Consider the following 20663-nt stretch of genomic DNA (forward strand, 5'->3'; position numbering starts at 1 on the left):
CTCCTGCAGAGTGACCCCAACACCCACCCAAGGACTCTCTCAGCCCCTACATTTCCAGTACAGAAAGCCAGGGTGAAGCTGAGCTTTGCCTTTGGCTATTCTAGGCTGACTTTGAGCCTTGGGAGGAGATGAATGGCTTGAAATTCCCCCAAATGCCTTCCTTGAAGGGAGATTTTTGCTGGCTTTGCACTGAGGTCTTGGATTTGACCCAGGAACATAAGAAATTGCCGCATAGATGATCTTGCCATGGGAACAAAATGCCGACTGACATGGTGTTCTTGCTGGCCTGGAATTGCATTAAATTCTTATCAATGAAACCCACCTACTAATAACACTCTCTATATTTACACTGTGCTCCTTGTCAAATGGGCCACCATCCATACACCTTCAGAATTGTGGCCACAGGGAGACTCATGCTAGAGTGGAGGTCAGAGTGGGAATGAGCTAGACATAGGATGTGTGTCTGAGAAGTGTGAGCACGTATGTTTGCGTGTGTGTGTGCACGCACATGTGTGCACTACTTCCTATCTGTTCACAGGATATATATATATTTTTTTTATCAGATCTGATGCTCTGAGCTTGTCCAGTGTTCTGTTTAGCTCTTGCTGTGTAACAAACCACCCCAAAACTTAGTGGCGTAAGACAATAGCCATTTAATCACATGCACAATTTTGTGGGTTAGAAATTGGGGCAGAGAGGCATGCAGGACAGCTGGTCTCTGCTCCACAGTGGCTTGGCCTCAGCCCAGATGACTTGAGCAACTGCAGATAGCTGAGCAGCTCGACTGGGGCTGCAGTGCTTGGCCTTGGTCCTGGCTGTTGGCTGGGCTCCTTTGGTTCCTCACGTCGTGTTTACTTGGGCTGGATTATCCAAGATGGCATCTGTCCTCACATGTCTGATGACTGGGCTGGGGTGACTAGAGCAGCTGGGGTGGCTGGGCATCGTGCTGTCAATACACAGCTCCCCCAAGTGGCCAACTTGGGCTTCCTCACAGCATGGTGGTCCTAGGGGATTTGGACAGCTGGTCTCCCTCCAGACTGAGTATTACTCAGTATTCCAAGAAGGCTGGGTGGAAATGCCAAGGGTTCTTATGACCTAGACTTAGAATTCACACACTGTCTCTTCTTCCATGTTCTTTTGGCCAGCAAATCACTAAGGACAGTCCTGATTCAGGAGGAGGGGAAATACACCCCACCTCTCAGAGGACTGACAGAATTTGCAGCCATCTTTAACCTTCCAAGCACACCCTGCCTATTAGCTGTTGTCCAATGCTTCCAGTGTCTCCCCAAGCCCTTCTCCATGGGATCTCAGAACTATCATTCTTAATCACAGATCTAACCATGTCGTCTTCCTGCCCCCTCCCCACACGTGTTCACACATGCTCACACGAGCATACTCCCTCACATATGTTTGTGAGCTATCTGTTTAGCTCTTCAGTTTCTCTGAAGGATTCCCATGCTCCCTGGCACACACGCTCAGTAAATTCTTCATGGCCTGCCCCCTCCTTACTTTTCTACTCCTTTCCCCTCAGCCTCTGTTCTCCATCCTATTTTTTTTTTTTATAAAGATTTTATTTATTTGAGAGAGAGCATGACAGAGAGCATGAGCTGGGGGAGGGGCAGATGGAAAGGGAGAAGCCGACTCCTCACTGAGCACTCCATCCTAATTTTTTTACGTGTAAATCCAGAAATCTCTTTATCTTCCTCCTGGGCCTTTGCATGTGCTGTCTCTGCAGTATTCCTGCCTCCTCTGACTGTTTCTTTGCGCAGCAACTCATCTTTCAAACAAGGCTTTCCTGACATCCACCCCACCCCATCCCACCCCACAAGGTGCACATTTATCTTATGGGCCTTGTCACTTTGCATATAATTATCTGTTCTTCCCTTTTAGACAATGAGTTCCTTGCAGCCAGGAGCTGTATTTTGGAGGGTGTTCTCTTTGCCTAGGAGAGACGGGGAAAGCAAAGCATGCTCTGTGAATATGGAATACATGCATGAAAGAATGCTTTGGGAATGGATGGATGGTGTGGCCCAAGGAATGGCTTCATATTGGAATACCTGAATGAAAGCATATGAAGTATTGGCAGGAATATCACAACTAAGAAATCGCTGAAAGATTCCATTTCCGCTTCTGGAATCTTGGAGCCTTGCTCCCCAGGTGTGCTCTGCCTTCCATGAATGCTACGGATTGGTGACAGATGTTCTGTGGTAGAATTCGGGAAGCCCCAAACTAAACAAAATTAATTTTTTCCCTTTGACTATAAAAGCTAAATATGCTGATGTGCATTGGCGATCTCACAGAAAGTACAGAATGCCATGCTTCCCAAACTTATTTCACCCTGGAACTCTGGTAGGGCCACTGGTCCATGCTACGTTCTCTGGGAAATGCTGTTCAATTGCTCCAACTTCTCGCTGCTGCTCTGCCCACAGCTCCTTTCAGGGGATACCCCTGCCTTTAGCCCCTGACAACCAGGGAGTGAGCCAAACATCCCTGGTGCTCAGCTATGGGCAAAGGGTGGATCAGTGCCCAAGAGGTGCTAATCATATTCCTCTTTTCCATGGCAGGTGACTGAGCTGAAAGGTCTCATGGAATCAGGGTTGGAAGTAGCCATAATCATCCATGTACAACATGAGTGACCATGACAGTTCTGTGACATATTCAGCTGTCCCTTTACAACAAGGAAGTGGGGGCTTAGAGAAGTGAATGGCCTGCCCAGGGTAAAGCTGAGAGATTGGTGGTCTCTGGGCTCCAAGTGTGGGGTTCTTTCCACTACATCACTGCTCTTAGGGGGACCCTGAATCCCTCAGCTATTGAAGAATCACATCCACCAGGGACGTGGACCCCACATTCACAGAGCACCTATATGTATCAGGCTTCTTAGCAACTGTAATCAACTGATCCCTCACAAGGATGCTGGGAGCTGGTACTACTGAACTTATTTTGTAGAAGAAGCGACCCAGCGAACACACACAGTGGGGGTAAAGGGGACTGAGAACTAGGACCATGGGCATTCTGCATGGCTGGATGTTTTTGCTTGAGCCATGTGCCTGAAGAAACTCATTACGGTCCAGCCAGAATGCCTTCAATATCTGCAAACGGGCGCATGGGAAGTGTGTCTCACTCACTAGCTGGAGGTCCAGCCCCGCCATGGGATTTGCTACCGCACGGGCTGCTTCCAGAGCAGTCTTCTGGGGAAAAGGATCAATGGCAAAATTGGTGGATCCAGCAAGGCTTTTGCAATAAAAGCTCTTTATGCCTCTTGTTCAAAGCGTTTAAGTGCCTTTTAGATCACAGATTGAACCATCGACATTATAAAGTGGAGCCTTTTAATACCAAAATACACTTCCAGAGTAAAATTCCATTATGGGGAAAAAGCATTTCATGGCACTGGGCTAGATAATAATTCTCTCACGTGTAATAGGATATATGAAATGTTTGATGATAAACAGTGTTTCTCAGCATTGTAATAAGACGACTCACACAGCAGTGTGTGTGTGTGTGCGTGTGCGTGTGTGTGTGTGTGTGTGTGTGTTGTATACACATAACAAGACACGTCTCATTCCGGATACCAGTTTCTTTATCTGTAAAGAGTGGAATTGGACTTGATGGGTCCTGAGGTGCTTCCTGCTGTCAGATTATAAGGAAAAGCCACTTTCTACTCCCAGTCTCCATTCCTCATCCATAAAATGAAGGCTTTTGTATCAGTCAGGACACTTAGTTGCAATGACAACTTAAAGTGGCTTCAGACACCACGCGGGGACTAAGCAGCTCTTGTAACCACGAACCTCGGAAGTGTTGTGGGTTCAGGCGAGGGCGCGTCCTGATGCTCCAACAGGCTTCCCAGGACTTGGTTTCCCTCCCTCCCTTGACGTCTCAGCTCCTCAGAGGCGCGAGCTGGGGCCACCCTCCCTTCGCTCCGTGCTCACGTTCTCACACCGTTGGCAGCACCAGCAGAAGGAGAACTTCTTTCTCCCAGTATTTTCAATAAAAGCCCTGGGATTGGATCTCACTGGTTCAGATGGAATCACACTCCTGTCCCCGAACCAGTCCCCGTTTTCTGGGTGCAAACTGCCCTGAGGGGCCAGATCTGGGTCACAGGCCCACTCAAGGGCAGAAGCAGGAATGGGGTCAGTCCCTCCCAACAGTAAAGTAAAAGTTACAGAGGGAGGTTCCCCCTTGGACTAGAGAGAGGCCGCTCTTAGTGGAAGGGAGAAAGGCTAATGGGCAGAGCCAACACCAGACATCCACTGGGGGTTTGAACCAGCTCTAGTTGGCCCTGAGGCTTGCACAAGCTCTAGAAGCCTCGCGCCAGAGGCAATTTTGAGGTGATTAAATTCAACCTTTTTGCTTCAAGTTGAGGAGACTGAGGGAAGATGTGACTTGCTCGAGGTCACTTGGGTTTTTTGTAGCAGGCCTTCCATTAAGACTCGGGTCTCTAACCCTCAGCTCCCTGCTTTTTACTTCTCTCTGAACTATGCAGGGAGGGAGGCCTCCTGGGAAGGGTCGGCCCAAGGGAGCCTCTTGGCAGAGTCTGGCGAGGACTTCACTCTTTCCACTTGCCTCCACCAACAGCAACCCTTTGGCACAGCCAAAGTGGCCGTGCAGAATCAGGACTCCTGGGGGTGGTGTTTGGTTATGCTGCTGATTTGCTGAGTACTCTTAGTCAAGTCACTTAACCTCTCTACACATCAGTTTCTCAATCTGCAAATTTACCCTCCTCCTTATTGTCTCTCTCCCCACATGCATACCCCTGGGATCGCTTGTGTTCTTAAAAAGGTGGTCTAATACACATCTCTACAACCTGGGGTTCTACGAAGGCTTGGGTAACCTCTCTCAGGAAGTGTTTGCATTTTAGTAAAGATATTTAAAGAATAAGGTGACTCTCGGGGCACCTGGGTGGCTTTCGGTTAAGGGTCTGCCTTTGGCTCAGGTCATGATCTCAGGGTCCGGCAATTAAGTCCTGAGTCGGGCTACCTGCTCAGCGGGGAGTCTGCTTCTCCCTCTCCCTGTGCTTCTCTCCCCCCTCCCCTCTGCTGTCTCTCTCTCTCTCTCAAATAAATAAATAAAATCTTAAAAAAAAAAAAAGAGAATACAGTGATTCTCTAATAATGGGAGTGTTTCAGGCAGTGTGGGATGGCCATCTCCCTGGCTTTGAAGAGGACATATCTAAGGTCAAACCTTGACTTCTGCATGTGTGTGACCTTGAGCAGCTGATTTAACCTTTTTGGCCTCTGCCTCCTTCTCTGGAGGGTGGGAACCTTGCCGAGTGGATGTACATGAGCCAGAGCAGCTCCAATTTGGGGAGGATGCATCGCAGCAGGAGACATGCCCAACAGCACCTGGGGTCAGTGGGCAATTGTCAGAGCAGGCTCCTCTCTTGATTCCATTAAAGGCAATGATGGCAGCAGCATTGGCCATGGCTATTGTAATGGGCAATAGTGTTCCCCCCAAAGATATGTCCAAGTCCCAACCCCTGTACCTGTGATTGTGACCTTGTTTGGATGTAGGGTCTTTGCAGATGTAATCAAGGTAAAGATTTCAAGATGAGATCGTCCTGGATTTAGGGTGGTCCTAGGTCAAATGACTGGTGTCCTTAAAAGAGAAAGGAGAGGGAAATTTTGCAGACACAGAGAGAAGGTGGCCATGAAGACAGAGGCAGATATTGGGATTATGCAGCCACAAGCCAAGAAATGCCTGGAGCATCAGGAGCTGCTAGAGGCAAGGAAGAATTCTCCCCTGGAGCCTCCGGAGGGAGCATGACCCGGCCAACACTTTGATTTTGGACTTCCGGCCTTCAGAACCGTGTGAGACGATGTCCATCAACAGATGAATGGATAAAGAAGATGTGGTATATATATACAATGGAATATTATGCAGCCATCAAAAGGAATAAGATCTTGCCATTTGCAACGACGTGGATGGAACTGGAGGGTATTATGCTGAGCGAAATAAGTCAAACAGAGAAAGACATGTATCATATGACCTCACTGATATGAGGAATTCTTAATCTCAGGAAACAAACTGAGGGTTGCTGGAGTGGGGGGTGGGGTGGGAGGGATGGGGTGACTGGGTGATGGACACTGGGGAGGGTATGTGTTCTGGTAAGCGCTGTGAATTGTGCAGGACTGTTGAATCTCAGATCTGTACCTCTGAAACAAATAATGCAATATATGTTAAGAAAGAAAAAAAGAAGAAGAATGTAGCAGGAGGGGAAGAATGAAGGGGGGGAAATCGGAGGGGGAGAAGAACCATGAGAGACGATGGACTCTGAAAAACAAACTGAGGGTTCTAGAGGGGAGGGGGTTGGGAGGATGGGTTAGCCTGGTGATGGGTATTGAGGAGGGCACGTTCTGCATGGAGCACTGGGTGTTATGCACAAACAATGAATCATGGAACACTATATCTAAAACTAATGATGTAATGTATGGGGATTAACATAACAATAAAAAAAATTTATTAAAAAAAAAAAATCCACATATAAGTGGTCCCATGCAGTTCAAATACATGTTATTCAAGGTCCACTGTATTTTAAGATTTTATTTTGTTTTAAACTTGGAATACATTACCAACTGCCTGAATTAAAAAAAAAAAAAAAAAAAAAGAACCGTGTGAGAATAAATGTCTCTTAAGCCACCAAGTTTGTGGTCATTCATGTGGCAACCACAAGAAACCAAAACAGCTGCCAACCTGTTTATGATAAAACAGGAACTTCGTAAGTTCTGTAGCGTTGACTCAAACTGCCTTTCTAACTATAAAAAAAAAAAAAAATTCTTTTCTCTGATCTCTGTCTTTCTCTTCCCCCCCCACCCCCACTCAATCTCAGCATGCCCTATCTTTATGTTCAGTCTGATTACCCATGGAAATTTTCCCTACTGAGCTGATTAATCAAAATACTGAGTCATACATATTACACTTAGAAATTCCTGATCGTGCTTAAAAATAGTCAGTAACAGATATGTACAAATAAGCCCAGCTACAAGCCAGAGTGATTATTGGTGATTTAATTCACTCCGGGATCATAAGGGGGTGTGTGAAATTATATGGCAGGAAGGCATTTTTAATCATATGTCTTCACTAATAACAAATATATTAATGCATTATGCACATGCAAGCTTTGGTGAGTCATTTATTCATTCAATATGTATTTATTGGATGGTGTGTCAGGCACCATGCAAGCCCTCTGCTTGTATGGAGCTTCAGTCTAGTGCAAGAGATGAATAGCTCCATGTGCAATGCCATCAGGTATTGAATTTGGTGACGAGTGCTTTAGAGGAAGGATGTGGGCTGCTTGGGTTGAAGGTTGAGTGTGTGGTTGAGGCTGAGGGCTTGATTCTGGAGCCGGGGCCCTTGGGTTTGAATCCCAGCCCTGTCTGGACAAGCTACTGACATGGTGGGGTCTCTGTTTCTTAGTTCTCCAGTCCTTGAGGCTAGCCTTTCTTCTCAAGTCATGGTCTTTTGCGGGTTTCAGTGGATAGACAGCCTGACATGTCAGTCAAGCTCCGCCAACTTGATAGAACTCGAACTCCTGACTCAGTCTCCCCTGTGGTGGGCAGCAGCTGAGATCTCTGCCTGCTCTTTCAGCCTGCCAAATGTCTCCTCCTTGGGCTTCTTGGAGTCTTATTCATGCAGGGGCAATTCATTAATCAGCCAGAGATTTCAGGGGTGTTTTTATGGGGGTCTTAGGGCTGCCCCCGTGGCTCCATTCTGCAATCCTTCTCCATTTCCAATTGCTCTAGCAGTTCAGATCCCATCCTCTGACTCCTAGGGCTAGTGAGATTGCGACTTTCCTTTTGAGTTCTAGCCACCATGTGGTGTGTAGACTGCGGAGTGTCCTCAGTGGAAAGGTCAGATAAACATGGATCTTCCTCTTCTTTCAAGGATCAAATCCCCTTCAGTTGGCTGCCATCCCATGGGAGGTTAGTATGGTATAAGCTCCACCCCCCCAACTACCAGCAGAACTATCTGACTTCTTTCTTCAGTCTATACTCACTCCTTAGGTTAGTTCCTCCATTCTCATAAATAACCCATCCTCATTTCTAACAAGCCAACTATGTGCTGATGACCCCCAAGTTTTTATTGGCACCCTCTGAAATCTGTGTGGATTTGAACAGAGACACAGAGAAAAGGGCCTTAAAGACTCAGAAGTTGACGCCAAAGAGGAAGTGCTAGCAAAAGGGCACAGGAAAAAAAGTTTTCAGAAAAGGAAACAGAAACCAGGGCAGAGGTGTGTTCTAGAGGCCAAGAGACCTCAAGAAGAGGAGATTGGCAGGTGGGGGGGCTGCTGTGAGCAGGCCCAGTGACCTGAGCAATGGTCACCATAATTAGTAACATGGGGCCACTGGCGACCATTGCGAGAATGCCTTGGTGGCATGAAGGAGGCAGAGGGCATACTGGAGGGGTCAGAGAGAGGGTCAAAGAGGAGATGAAGGAGCAAAGACATAGATGTAGAAAGAGGGCCACAGTTAAGGAAGGTGTAGTCCATGGAGCATCACAAGACAAAGGTAGCTTTTTACAGTTTCTCGAAAGCACCAAGCCTCATACTCCCATGCCTTTGCTTATGTCTTTCCCCATGCCAGGAATGTCCTTCCCAGCCCCGTCTGCTTGACTCATGTCCACACCTCCTTCAAGACTTGATTCGAGGGTCCAGCTTTGCCTATTGGCCCACTCCCCCTGCTTAGTTAGATATTGCTCCTCATTCATTCATTTTTATTCTCCTTCATCTCTTCCTGCTTACCCCTGGTCACAGCTATTGGAGTTCAGGAATCCAATGAACTAACACCCCATCTCCTTTCCTCTGAAATAAGTTGAAATACGGACTTAGGATCAAATAGATGAATAGCGGAATGCCACCTTTATGATTGGTAAAGCTTCACTGGAGAATGTGGTTTCACCTGTGGACTTGTGAGCTTCCTTGAGACTTTGGCCCCTGATCTAAACCTTAGGATGAGTCCCCTGTCCCATGCCCATGTTCAGTGACTTCTCACAGTCTACCCATCCGACAAGTCCTTTCTTATTTGGAAGGAGTCAGTGGGGGAGAGGGCTAAAATTCCTTCCTATTACTGCTTTTCCCGGGATGCGGGATGGAATTTTCCTTGTGGGAACTTGAGGGAAGGAACAGCAATCTCCTCTCATAACGCAGCCACCACTGACCTGTAACAGTCACTTTGTGTCCATCTGCCGCAGCAGAGCGTGGCCTCTTGGAGATAGCAATCTAGTCCTGTCCCTCCCCATCCTGAGACCAACACTGTGCCTAGGGCATAGTAGGTGCTCAGTAAACCTTTGTTCAACAGTACACGTATAATGTTAAGCATGCAGATGCATCAAAGGATGCACTGCAAATGGATGCCAAATGTCCCGAATCCTCTTAAAGCTGCTTGACAAATTTTAAAAACACCTGAGGCCTTATCGCTATGCTAACCTAAGACCAATGACAGCCAGGGGAAAGAATGATCAAGTTCACAAATTATCCTTTGGCTTATATTTTAATTCCCAGAGATAAATGTTACCTCGGTTAAATCAGGCTTTACGCTTCTATTGCAGGTGTTAGCTTATGAAAATATTGGCTGAGCTCAGCTCCCTGGTGTGAAATGTAAATCCTGGGAAAGGCAAACATATCAGTGGATTGCAGCCTGAGTTTCTTTTATTAATGGTCACTAATGGTCTGCAATCAAGCCACACCTGCTAGCGGCAAAAACAACTGGCTTGTTTGCTTGAAGTGAGTATAATTTATCAACTTGCTGATTATTCATCTCTCTCAAGGCATTAGCCAGAGACATTTATGCAGAAAAAGAGAAGAAAGAAAGTGCACTTACCTAGTTTTAGTGGGCAGTGTGGAGTTATCATGGTTCTGGAGTCAGACCGTCCTGAGTATAAAGCCCCATTCTGTCACTAACTAGCTGCAAAGACAGTCAAAGATTCTGTTTCTCAAGTGCAAGGTAATGATAATCAGACCTGCCTTTCAGGGTTGACAGTAAGGATTCAAGAGGTCAACACCCTCTCAAAGTCTCCCTTAACAGACATACAACACATTTCCATTCCTGTGCCCTTCTGCTATTTCCCCGAAATTTATTCGTCTAGCTTACATCTGAAAGCACATTTGCGCCATCTCTCCCTCCATTCACACCTTTGGCCTCACAGAAGGTTCCCTCTAAGCAGAAAAACAGAAGAAGCAGGGGCACCTGGCCTGGTGCACGGCTGCTTTGCCTTAGCTGCCGGGGCCCAGTAGAGACAGAGTGCTGAGCCCGGAGCCGGTCCCGGAACCTTGGGAGCGGGCAGGAGGAGCAGCCTGGTGCTGTGGGATTGGCCGCCCAGCCCTGCAGCTCGAGGGCTTGGTCACCGTGTGTATTCATTTGCTTGCGCTGCCAGAACAAAACACCGCAGACTGACTTCAACAAAAGAAATGTATTTTCTCTGCAAGTTCAAGATCAAAGTGAAGTCAAGACCGCTTTCTTCTGAGGCCTGATTCCTTGGTTTGTAGGTAGCCCCATTCTCCCTGTGCCCTCACATGGTCATCCTTCTGTGCTTGTCTGTGTCCTAATCTCCTCTTCTTATAAGGACCAATTGGGGTTCCTGGGTGGCTCAGTGGGTTAAGTGTCTGCCTTTGGCTCGGGTCATGATCCCGGGGTCCTGGGATCAAGCCCCACGTCGGGCTCCCTGCCCAGCGGGGAGTCTGCTTCTCCCTCCCTCTGCCTCTTCCCCAGCTTGTCTGTGCTCTTGCTCTCTTTCTCTCTCTCAAATAAATAAAATCTTTAAAAAAAAAAAAAAGGACACCAGTTATATTGGATCAAGGCCCACCCATATGACCCCATTTTAACTTAATCACCTCTTAAAGATCCTATCTATAAATAAAGGCATATTCTGAGATACCGGGGGTTAGGACTTCCACATATGAACTTTGCAGGAGGGGACACAATTCAGTCCAGAGCACCGTGGAAGCAGTGCTAGAGGCCCAACAAGCAGCCCAGGGTCTGGAGACAAGGTGGGACCCATGGCTTGAGGCACATCAGATGTGTCCCACATGGGGTTCTAGCATGCCCACTGTCTGGGGTTGGCCTTCGGAAGGGGCAGGACACACACAGGACCTTCTCAGGGACACCTTGGCACCTCATCCTTTCGCCTCCCTCTTCCTTCTCTGCTTCCTCCACCCTCAGTTTAGTCTATGGAAACCTCTCCTATGCTCTGGCCTTACCCCCGAGACCTTGACCTTTGACACTTAAAAACCCAACCTTTTGAAACTCACAAATCTTTTCTGAATTATATTGCTTCTGCCATGAGTTTCAAAAGTGTATTTTAAAATTAAAAAGCTGATAGTTGCCATCTCTGCTCTCTGGCTCTCTTCCTTGTGGCTTTCTGTCCCTGACACACAGGACTGGAATGTCCTTATTGCATGAACTGGGGAGAAACCACAGGGCACAGAAGAGATTAATGGGGGGAAGGACAGGGGAGTAAAGTGATTCATATTAACAAAATCTAGCCCACTGTACTCTGTCTTCTCAAAGAGCCCTGGCTCACTCATTTCTCCTGCAGCTGACCTTGACATTACCTCAATGACCAGATCCCAGATTCCTGAAGGTCAGGGGCCATGTGCCAGCCTACACTGTGGGATCCCACATTCCCTTTGACATAGAGGAAGAGCATAATCAGTGACATTGTACAGCTGAGTTCTAATCTGCTTTCACTACTTACTAGCTATAGGACTTTGGGCAAATTGCCCAAGTTCTCCAAGACTCAATTTCCTTGCCTGGAAAATGGGCTAATAATGGTAGAGCTCCTGGGAAGACCAAATGAGATGTAGATATAATGTACTTAGGACCATGCCTGGCACGTGGTAACTGCTAAAATCTTTCATGTTTTTAAAAAAATTATTTATTTTATCTTAGAGAGAGAGCACACATGTGTGGGTGTGTGTGAACGGGGGGAGGGGCAGAGGGAGAAGGAGAGAGAGACTCCTCAAGCCGACGCCGCACTGAGCATGGAGCCCAACACAGGGCTCGATCCCAGGACCCTGAGATCATGACCTGGGCCAAAATCAAGAGTTGGTTGCTCAACTGACTGAGCCTCCCAGGCGCCCCATCTTTCAGTTACTACTATTGAAAAATATTTGCCTGTAGATTAATTGACAGGCTATGAGTTTAGTTAAAGCAAGGTAGTGGTGATGGTGATGATGTGTGGAAATTGGGAAAAAAGCATTTTCCATGCAGTGACTATATTGGGCAACAAGTCTCTCCAATTCTCTTGTGATAAAACGATTTCTGTTTTACTCAGGGCCCGTTTGAGTCTCATAACAATGCTCACAAATAGTGTCTTTTGTTCCGGAATCTTGGAGCAGCCCTGAAATCAAAACATAATAGGAGCTGGATGGTTGAAAAGAAAAGCAACAATTTGCTTTTGCCTTGGAAGAGCACACCTTCCTTTCCTAAGTTTGCAACCTGGTAGCTGATATGAACATGGATGTGTATTTGACCTGAGTCTATGGCTAGTCACTGGCAATCAATGATGACAGCCTCTGGCGGCTGGCTCCTGGAGGTGGAGCAATGTGAGAGGTGGACCTCATGATGTTTAGAAGGAGAGAAGTAAGAGAGGGATGAACAGAAGGAGGAAAGCAACTTTTACTGAGTGGCTGAGGGGGCAAGAATTTTGCACACACTATCTCATTTAATCCCAACAACTACGAGCAGTTCCAGGCAAGGAAAGAGGCTCAGCAAGGTTAGTAATTTCTACAAGGTCACACAGCAATTAAGAGGCAGAAGGAGTTTCCAGACTTGGGTCTGCCTCATTCACAAAACCCATGCTGCTATCATATTACCACACTGTTTCTCTCTTTCTCTAAGGGCATTTGTCTTCACTTTCAGAAAGTGTGGAGTGGGAGAAAGGAGGAACGCTCATGCCCCCGGGAGTTTGAGAGTATCAGATCCAGTGTGCGATGTGGGAAGTGGAGCGAACAGGAGAGATGATCTGGAGAGAGGTTCTAATGAAGCAAGCACCCGGTACCCTGGAATTTATTCAAATCCACCAATCATAACATGCCCCATTATTTTATATGCCTCTGATAAAGATGAAATCACTACCAATTACAACTGGCATTGATTGTGAGACATATCCTGATTCTGGAGACGTTAAAGAGTGAAAAGCTTGCATGTTAGAATTGATACGAGATGTCCTTTATCAAGGCCAGCTCCTATCCTGTCTTGAAGCTTAACACAGGACACAACAACCATTTGAGGTATTCTAAGCACAAAGCAATTTAATACAAGATTTTTATAAAATTGCTGAAGGGCTGGACTAGCAGAACTAGCTGGAACTCTGCAGAATTGTCTTGTTAGGGAAGCCACAGTCGAAGAGGGGAAGGAACAGGAGGCTGCCATTGGGATTTGCAAGTTTAGATAAAGTTGTGAGAGTTCTAGCAAAGTCATGGTATATGCATGGGTAGGATACAGATTAAAATTGCCAAGGGAACGAGCAGAGCCGAGGATTCCAAATGCAGAGCATCAGTTGTCCTCTCCCCATGGGGTTAGGAGAGCATTACTTCCCAGCACCAACATGTGATGATACTGTCAGTTTTGCCAACCAGACACCCAAGCCTCAGGGTCCAGAGTTCTTATTGAGGCTCTACCACAAAGGCATGACTGATCGCCCACATGGCTGATCTCAGTCTCTAAACCCTCTGGAGGTTGACTGATACTGCATGACCCAAAGCACCTGCCATAAATTGTGTTGTTGGTTCTTCCAACATGGTCCCACCCTAAATCATATTGTTGGACCATCTGGTGACCCAAGGCTTCCAGGCAACCAGAGACACTCCTATCAAGCGTGGCATTTCAAGGTCTTCGAGATCACCTCCCAGAAGCTGGGACGATGGTCAGAGCTCTTTTTGGGCAAGGTTAAATTCTTTACTACACATACTCACAACTGTACTTGTCACCCAGGGATCAAGAAGCTGCTCCTTCCACCAGAGCCACTGCCTTCTGACACGTACGGAATAAGACATACGGGATTGGAACATGGTGGCAAAAAACTCCCAAGGCTGCAAGTCTGTGTTGATGCCTCACTTCCGCCCTCCAAATCTTCCTGAGGAGTCTCACCTGGTGGAGCCTAATATACATTTAGAGCCCTAAGTACTTAGGGGGTCTGGGAAATGCAGGTTTTACCTTTGCAGCCTCTGCAGTAGGAAGGGGCAGTAGAAGGTGGTAGAAATGTGTGCTGAGTGTCAGTAGATCCTATCTGTCACTCCTACTGAGTAGGAAGAGAGCAATGCATCTACCGGTGTCCTCCGCTGAGAGCTGGTGAGCCAGCACACGGAGAAACAGCACAGTCGTTCTTGGAGGTGCACACATTAAATTTTCCTGTACCATTAATCTCTCAAAACTTGGGGAAGATGAATAACTATGGCATCTTGAAAACCGGCTCAGGAGATAGAAACACACGAAAGATGAATGGTTGGTGCACTGCAGGGGGAGGGGTTAAACATTCAGTCTTGTGTTGGTTGAAACCTTGGCTTAAAGTCCAGCTGCATCACTTCCTAGCTGTGTGACCGTGAGCCAGTTACTTACCTTCTCTGAGCTTTAGTTTCCTTATCTCTGCAGTGGGGGAAGGGGTAGTAATAGCAACCTCCAAGGGCTATTGTGAAGATTTCTTGAAATTTGGCTGGGAAAGTATTAGCACAATTCCTGGAAAATGCTTAAAACAATGAATGGAAGCTGTTATCATCACCATCACCTCCATCATCATCATCATCATCATCATCATCATCAGGATAAAGAAAAAGGGGAGAAGGAAACACTTTCCTAGGCCTTTAAAACCCCCTTCATCCACTTCTGACCTCAGAATAATCTGTAATCATCAATTATTGTGTCATTAAATCTAAAAGGACCTGTTTCTACTATCATGGAAGTCACCAGATTAGTTCAGTAGAGTAACTAGGTCAATGTCTGTCACCTTGTCTATGAAGCTTGGCAGGAACAACTTGCTCTTTTTTCTGCATTCTCACTGCACAGAGTCTGTGTGCCACCAGTCAGTCCTTACGTCCTTTTCCAACATCAGCAGCTGTAACTGATATCAGGATGGCTATAGAATCAGACAGCTCTATTGGTCACCGGCCCTGACCTTGAACAAATCAGTTCCTTTCTCTGGGGCTTTGTCTCCCCACCTGGACACTGGGGATCATATTATTCACCTCTCAGGGTTACCGGGAGTAGTTTTCCCAGCACATAATACATGCTCATAAAAATTCACAGCTCCTAGAATTTGTAGACATGGCTGGCTTTCCCACTGGATTATAAATTTCTTAAGGACACTGTGCCTGGCATATGCTAGATGCTCAAAAGTCCTTGCTAAAATGGCAAGAATGGCTCTGGGCATCTGGGATGAAAAGAGGCATTGAAACCAGGGGCAGAGGACTCAGAAGACCCTCATACACATTCCACTCTTCCCTCCTTTTCCTTTTCCTCCCTCCCAGGAGGTAATGTTTCCTGGGATTGTTGTTAGGTTGCCTATACTGACTAATGACACCCTAGCAGCTTCGTTCCAGGTAGATCAAAGCCCTTTCAAAGCCTTGGGGAAGGCAGAGAACTGGTTGGCCCAGGATGATTATTCCTATTCTATGGATGAAAGCAACAGGGACCAGGACTCAGGAACAGATTCATGAGCAGAACCAGGGACTGTTGGGCAGCCTGCCAGGGCAATGTTGCCTCTTGGTGACTATCATATTTGTTTGAACTTCCCAGACCTTTTCCAGCATGGGCTAGCCGATACCAACATTCTCTCTCTCCGTCAAAGTGCCCTGTTCTATTGTTACCTTTCTGTGCCTTTGTACTAGGGTTATAAGAGCTGGCTGGGCTCCTGGAATAAAAAAGGGCAATCTGGGGCCTGGCTATCTGGCAAATCAATACAGATCCCATGCATAGATTTTTGGCTGGTCTGCCTTTGCTAGGAAGCTGGAAAATTTTTATTCATTGAGCTGAACCCACGTATGCGTCACCCTGCTTTATCTATGATGATCTGTTAGCCAGGAATCCCATTAGCTGACTATGACAGCCTTGTGCACAAATCTCTATTCCTGCATTGAAAATATGTCTTTATTAGAAGTTTCCTAATGTACTGGGGCTGTGCATAAAGAGGCAGTGAAAACAGTACTTCGTAGATTCAGGGGTCCTGGAATAATTTAAAGTCTTTGAGATATTTCTCCCCCTTTAAGAACCGAAATAATGTATGTGAAAAAGCACAGTGTCTAACCCATGGTAGAGGCTCCTTAAACATTAGTTAAATCAGAATCCCCAGAGTCCCCAGAGGTTAGCTCATACCCTGGCTGAGAGTAAGTGCTCAGTAAACATTTGTTTGGACTGTAGATGTTTTTGCATAGATAACAGGGTTATATTCATGGACCTTTCCTCTCTAGTTCAATTCTTAAGTTCTAAAACCCATCCATAGCAAGTTCTCACTGATCAACCTTCTGCACAACCCTGATCTTGATACCAAGCTATCAACTCATCAAAATTCATTGATGTCCCAGGGTTGTATCCCCATCTACAGGGGTGTATCCCAGGGGTGTCTCCCCATCTACAGCATTTCAGACACACTGTCTCCATGAAGGCAGCTTGGACTGGTCTCCTGCCATGCTCTGCACTGGTAGGACATTCTCAGCATATGTGGGTGGTGTTGGAGGTGTTAGCAACTGCCTGGGAACTTAACTGCACTTAAGTAGCATTTAACAGTAAGCCATCCAACTGAGGGTGACATAACCACGAGCTCCAGAATAAATATGTTCCATTCTCACCTTGGAATACTCCATGCACTGCTGCTGGCTTAATTGTGCTTTAAGGCCAGCCAATTGTGAACCCAGCGCGGAAGCAGGGACATTTCTTCCGTATGTGTATGTTGAGGTTAGGGGAACATGGTCACAATGTGAAAGGGAAGTCCTGTTCTAAGTCTTCTTAGCACATGAGTCCATGCGCATGTGTACGTGTGTGTGTGTGTATGTATGTGTAGAGTGTCTTTTTCTCAATGGATTCTAGACACATTGTCTTGCTGGGGAATTCCACACCCATGAGACGTGTGAATCTTGAGACCTCTTTGCTGACAAATACTCATTGAGTGCTTACCTTGTGCATGTGTTTCCTTTGGGGTCTCAACAGAAAGCAGATGACACATTTGAGATAAGATGATCTGAGGAGGGTTTATTTGCAAGGAGACTATTAACAAAAGTGTGGGTGTGGGAACCACAGGAGTGGAACAGTAGCTTGTGGCTCAGAGTAGTTGTGGTGTTTGTCTGCAGATCTGAGGCACAAAAGGAGGGAGCTGTCACTGTAAGCTGGAGGGGAGGGCCAGGGAGCCACTGCTCCTTCAGCTGAGGGACCAGCCAACTGGAGGTGACCTTGCCAACAACACCTATCCTCATCAATGACCCTTCTCACTAATATCCTTCTGCCTATGGATTTGGTGATTTTGAGCTAGAACATTGTTCCAGTCCGCAGTAAGCTTACAGCTGCATGGCTGATGGAGGTTTAGACAATTTATTGTAAATACAAAGGAAACCATGGCATAAGATAATAGATGAGATGCCACGGAAGGTTAGGTAGACATTGAAGTAGGCTTTGAAACACAGTTAGGATTTAGATGTATGACAATCGTTGGGTAGAATAATATTATCTACTATTTATTGAGCACCTACTATGTGCAAAGCACTGTCTATAGATCATCTCATTTAATCCTGACAGAAACAGGAAAGCAAGACTCACAGGAGTTAAGTAACTTTCCTTAGGTCACAAAGCTACAAAGTGAAAGAGCTAGGGTTTGCATTGCGGGCTGTTCGATTCCAGACCCAGGCCGCAGTGCACTGAACCAAGCTGCTGGGGGACGAGCCTTCCAGGGTGGCGGAGCAGAAGGTGGGAAAACGCGAGCGCAAGTAGGCAGAGGAGACCCTTAGCCCACGGGACTATAGGGCTTCTACTACATCCAACCCTTGCCAACACACTTAAATTTAATAAATCAAGCTACTGCGAACACTGGCAATACTTATTTCGGTTCCAACATCATTGGAGGGTACAGTACCTCATCAAGACTGACTCGCAGGCAGTAAACCACACTTCCCGGAAGCTCAGGCGGGCGGAGGGACCCGGATCATTTTAAGCCTGGGAAAGACTCCATTTCCCAGCATGCAGCGGGAGCGCCGGCCCACAACTCCCGGCATGCGTGGGGAGGCGGTGCGGGCTGGCGCGGGCTCCGCCCCGCTCCGCGGCTGCCCCGCCTCTCCCGCTCGCCCTCAGCCAATGGGAAGGCTCTATACTGCAGTGTGTGACGGGGCCGACGCCGCCGTGGAGTTGCAAGTCGGCGAAAGCGGCGGGAAGTTCGTACAGTGCAGAAGGCGGCGCGTCTCCGGCTCGGGGTAGGGAGGCCGCGGGCGGCGCGGTGCGAGAGCGCGGGCGCCGAGCGGTGACCGCGGAGGGGCGTCCGGGGGCTGGGCCGGCGCTGGCGCCGGGCGTCCGGGCGGCCGTGACCGCGGGCGGCGCCGCGCGGGCGTCCCTTCCTGCAGGTTCCCCTCAGGCCCAGCAGCGGCCCCGGCTTCCTGCACTTGCCAGCCGCCCCCCCCCCCCCCCCCCCCGCCTCCGGCCTAGTTGCTCGTTCTCGCGCGCTCAGACCTGCCTCGCGTCCTGGGCACTCGGGGCCCAGTCTCAGGGCCGGGGGCCGGGTGCCAGCAAGGACCGACGAGGTCCCTCTGGCATCATGAAGTTCACATTCGGGAGGGGAAACACCGAATAGAAGCAAGTGCTACAGTTTGCAGACCCCGAAAAGCTCCCTTGAAACCAGGACAGGCGATCGTAGGCCAGAGTGATGGCGGTGAGGAAGGGCATCCCAGAGGAGGTGACGTTTGACTTGAGAACCGAGAGGGGAGAGGGAGCCTGCCCCCCTGAGGATAGCGTTCCAGGCCCGGGAACCTTAGGGTGGGGGACTGTCCCCTTACCAACCTGTCTGTCCGGGTCAGGCCAGGTAAGAGCTTGCCCTGGAGGGCATGGTGCAAGGCGGGAGAGCTCCGTGAGTCGTTTATGCTGTAAGGGATTTCGTATGCCTTCACTCTCCCTGGCTGACACGGTGGCACCCTTTACTGATGCAGTTGTATCTGAGGGCAACACATAGTTTTTCCTGCTGCCGAAGTAGTTTTTGGTTCTGGTCTCAAAGCTCTTAGGTGATGTAGTTAAAATCGACGGACAGCACCAGAGGCGTTGGGCTGAGAGGCAGACACTAGGTTCCTGTTGAGGCCATCCATTTTTCTAACTTCTTTTTTGTCAAGTCACTCATTTTTGTTTTTTTTTGTATCGTCTCTTCCCTTTCCCTCCCCCATCTTTTTTTCTTGGAACAACTTGGAAATACCAGTTTTGCTGTTGGGGTGGCGGTTTTAGGGAGCTGTTGACGAGCCTCATTAATCCATCCTCCCTCCCTCCCTCCCTCCCACCCTTCCTTCCTTCCTTCCTTCCTAAATTGCCTATCTTTTGAGTCTGAATTCACAAGAGGGAAAGAATGTCACTATTTTTCAGAGTTCAGAATCAAAACACCTTTTTATCATATGCTGAGCATCTCTTTGGGGAGAATTTAATCTACAGTTTTAAAGCAATTTCAGAGGGAAGCTAGGGTTCTTTATATAATCATTTTATTTAGATTATGCTGTTCAAAATGGCATGTAGTAATTGGAATTAAATTTCTGGATAGATAAGGTTATGTTCATCTACCCATAGAAGGAATGTAACTTAAGTAGTCACCTAATAATAGCTTTCTCTGCTGAAGCGATCACAGATGGTTATTCTCTGTGCATCTCAACATTGCTGATCCGATTCTGTTTTAATACAGAAAGACAACTTGAATTTAATAACAAAAAACTTGTGTGAAGTATCACTGTAAATTTAGTGCTAGTATCTGGTACAGATACCAGGTTTATAGTGTAGTGGCTTCTCGTTTAGTACTGCAAAAATTATGAGAGGTTATTTGTTAAACAAATGGGATAATGGAGTAATGTGTCAAGCATAGAACCTGGCATAGAATAAGTTACTAAGTGCCCAGGAAATGGTTCTGTGGAAAGCTTAGGCTAAGTTTTATTCCAGGATGCAAGTGTATATTTAAAACCAGCAGTACATTCCAAATGTTGACAGACCCTAAAATTTCTTAAATAGGCCACTTTTTTTTTTTTTTGTATTTGAGAACTAATGTGAAATAATAAATATGTAAGTGAATGTCTTAGATGTCTAGAAAAGAAAAAATAAGAGTTTATTTTGATAACTGTATATTTTTGCCTTAAAGTCATCCCTAATAAGATACGGTGTACCATGAATAGAATTTTGAATTGAAAAATAAAATTTTGAAAGGATTTTTGATATGAAAAATAAAACTCACTGGAAGCTTTAAAATTTACCTTGTATCAAATGAAGGATGAGTCCTGAATTTATGCAAATGTGCAAATGCTGATAACACCATATATCAGGCAGTGAACCTAATGGGAATTAAGTGCTGCCTCTGTGTATGTGGGTGAGGCTTTCATGCAAATTGGTTTTGGTGGGTTATGAGAATGGATTGGTACCCGAATAGGACTGGAGAGTATTTTTTGGACCGGTAGGATGTTTTCCACGCTTGCCGAGGTTATTTTTCAGAGTGAGCAGAAATAGACTCATTTATTCACCAGA

General features: G+C 46.9%; 1 protein-coding gene across 3 annotated transcripts in view; it reads left to right on the plus strand.

Annotated features, from left to right (window-relative positions):
• The first annotated feature begins 18282 nt into the window (after window positions 1–18282).
• Window positions 18283–20663, plus strand: part of VRK1 (VRK serine/threonine kinase 1) — a 93903-nt gene continuing 91522 nt past the window's right edge. Inside the window, exon 1 of one of the 3 annotated variants that reach the window (XM_078054183.1) lies at window positions 18283–18379. The gene's annotated coding sequence lies outside the window, so the exon portion shown is untranslated. The other 2 variants (XM_078054186.1, XM_078054184.1) reach the window with 2 other exon arrangements.

Source organism: Halichoerus grypus, chromosome 8, assembly GCF_964656455.1.
Source record: "Halichoerus grypus chromosome 8, mHalGry1.hap1.1, whole genome shotgun sequence".
Classification (NCBI taxonomy): domain Eukaryota; kingdom Metazoa; phylum Chordata; class Mammalia; order Carnivora; family Phocidae; genus Halichoerus; species Halichoerus grypus.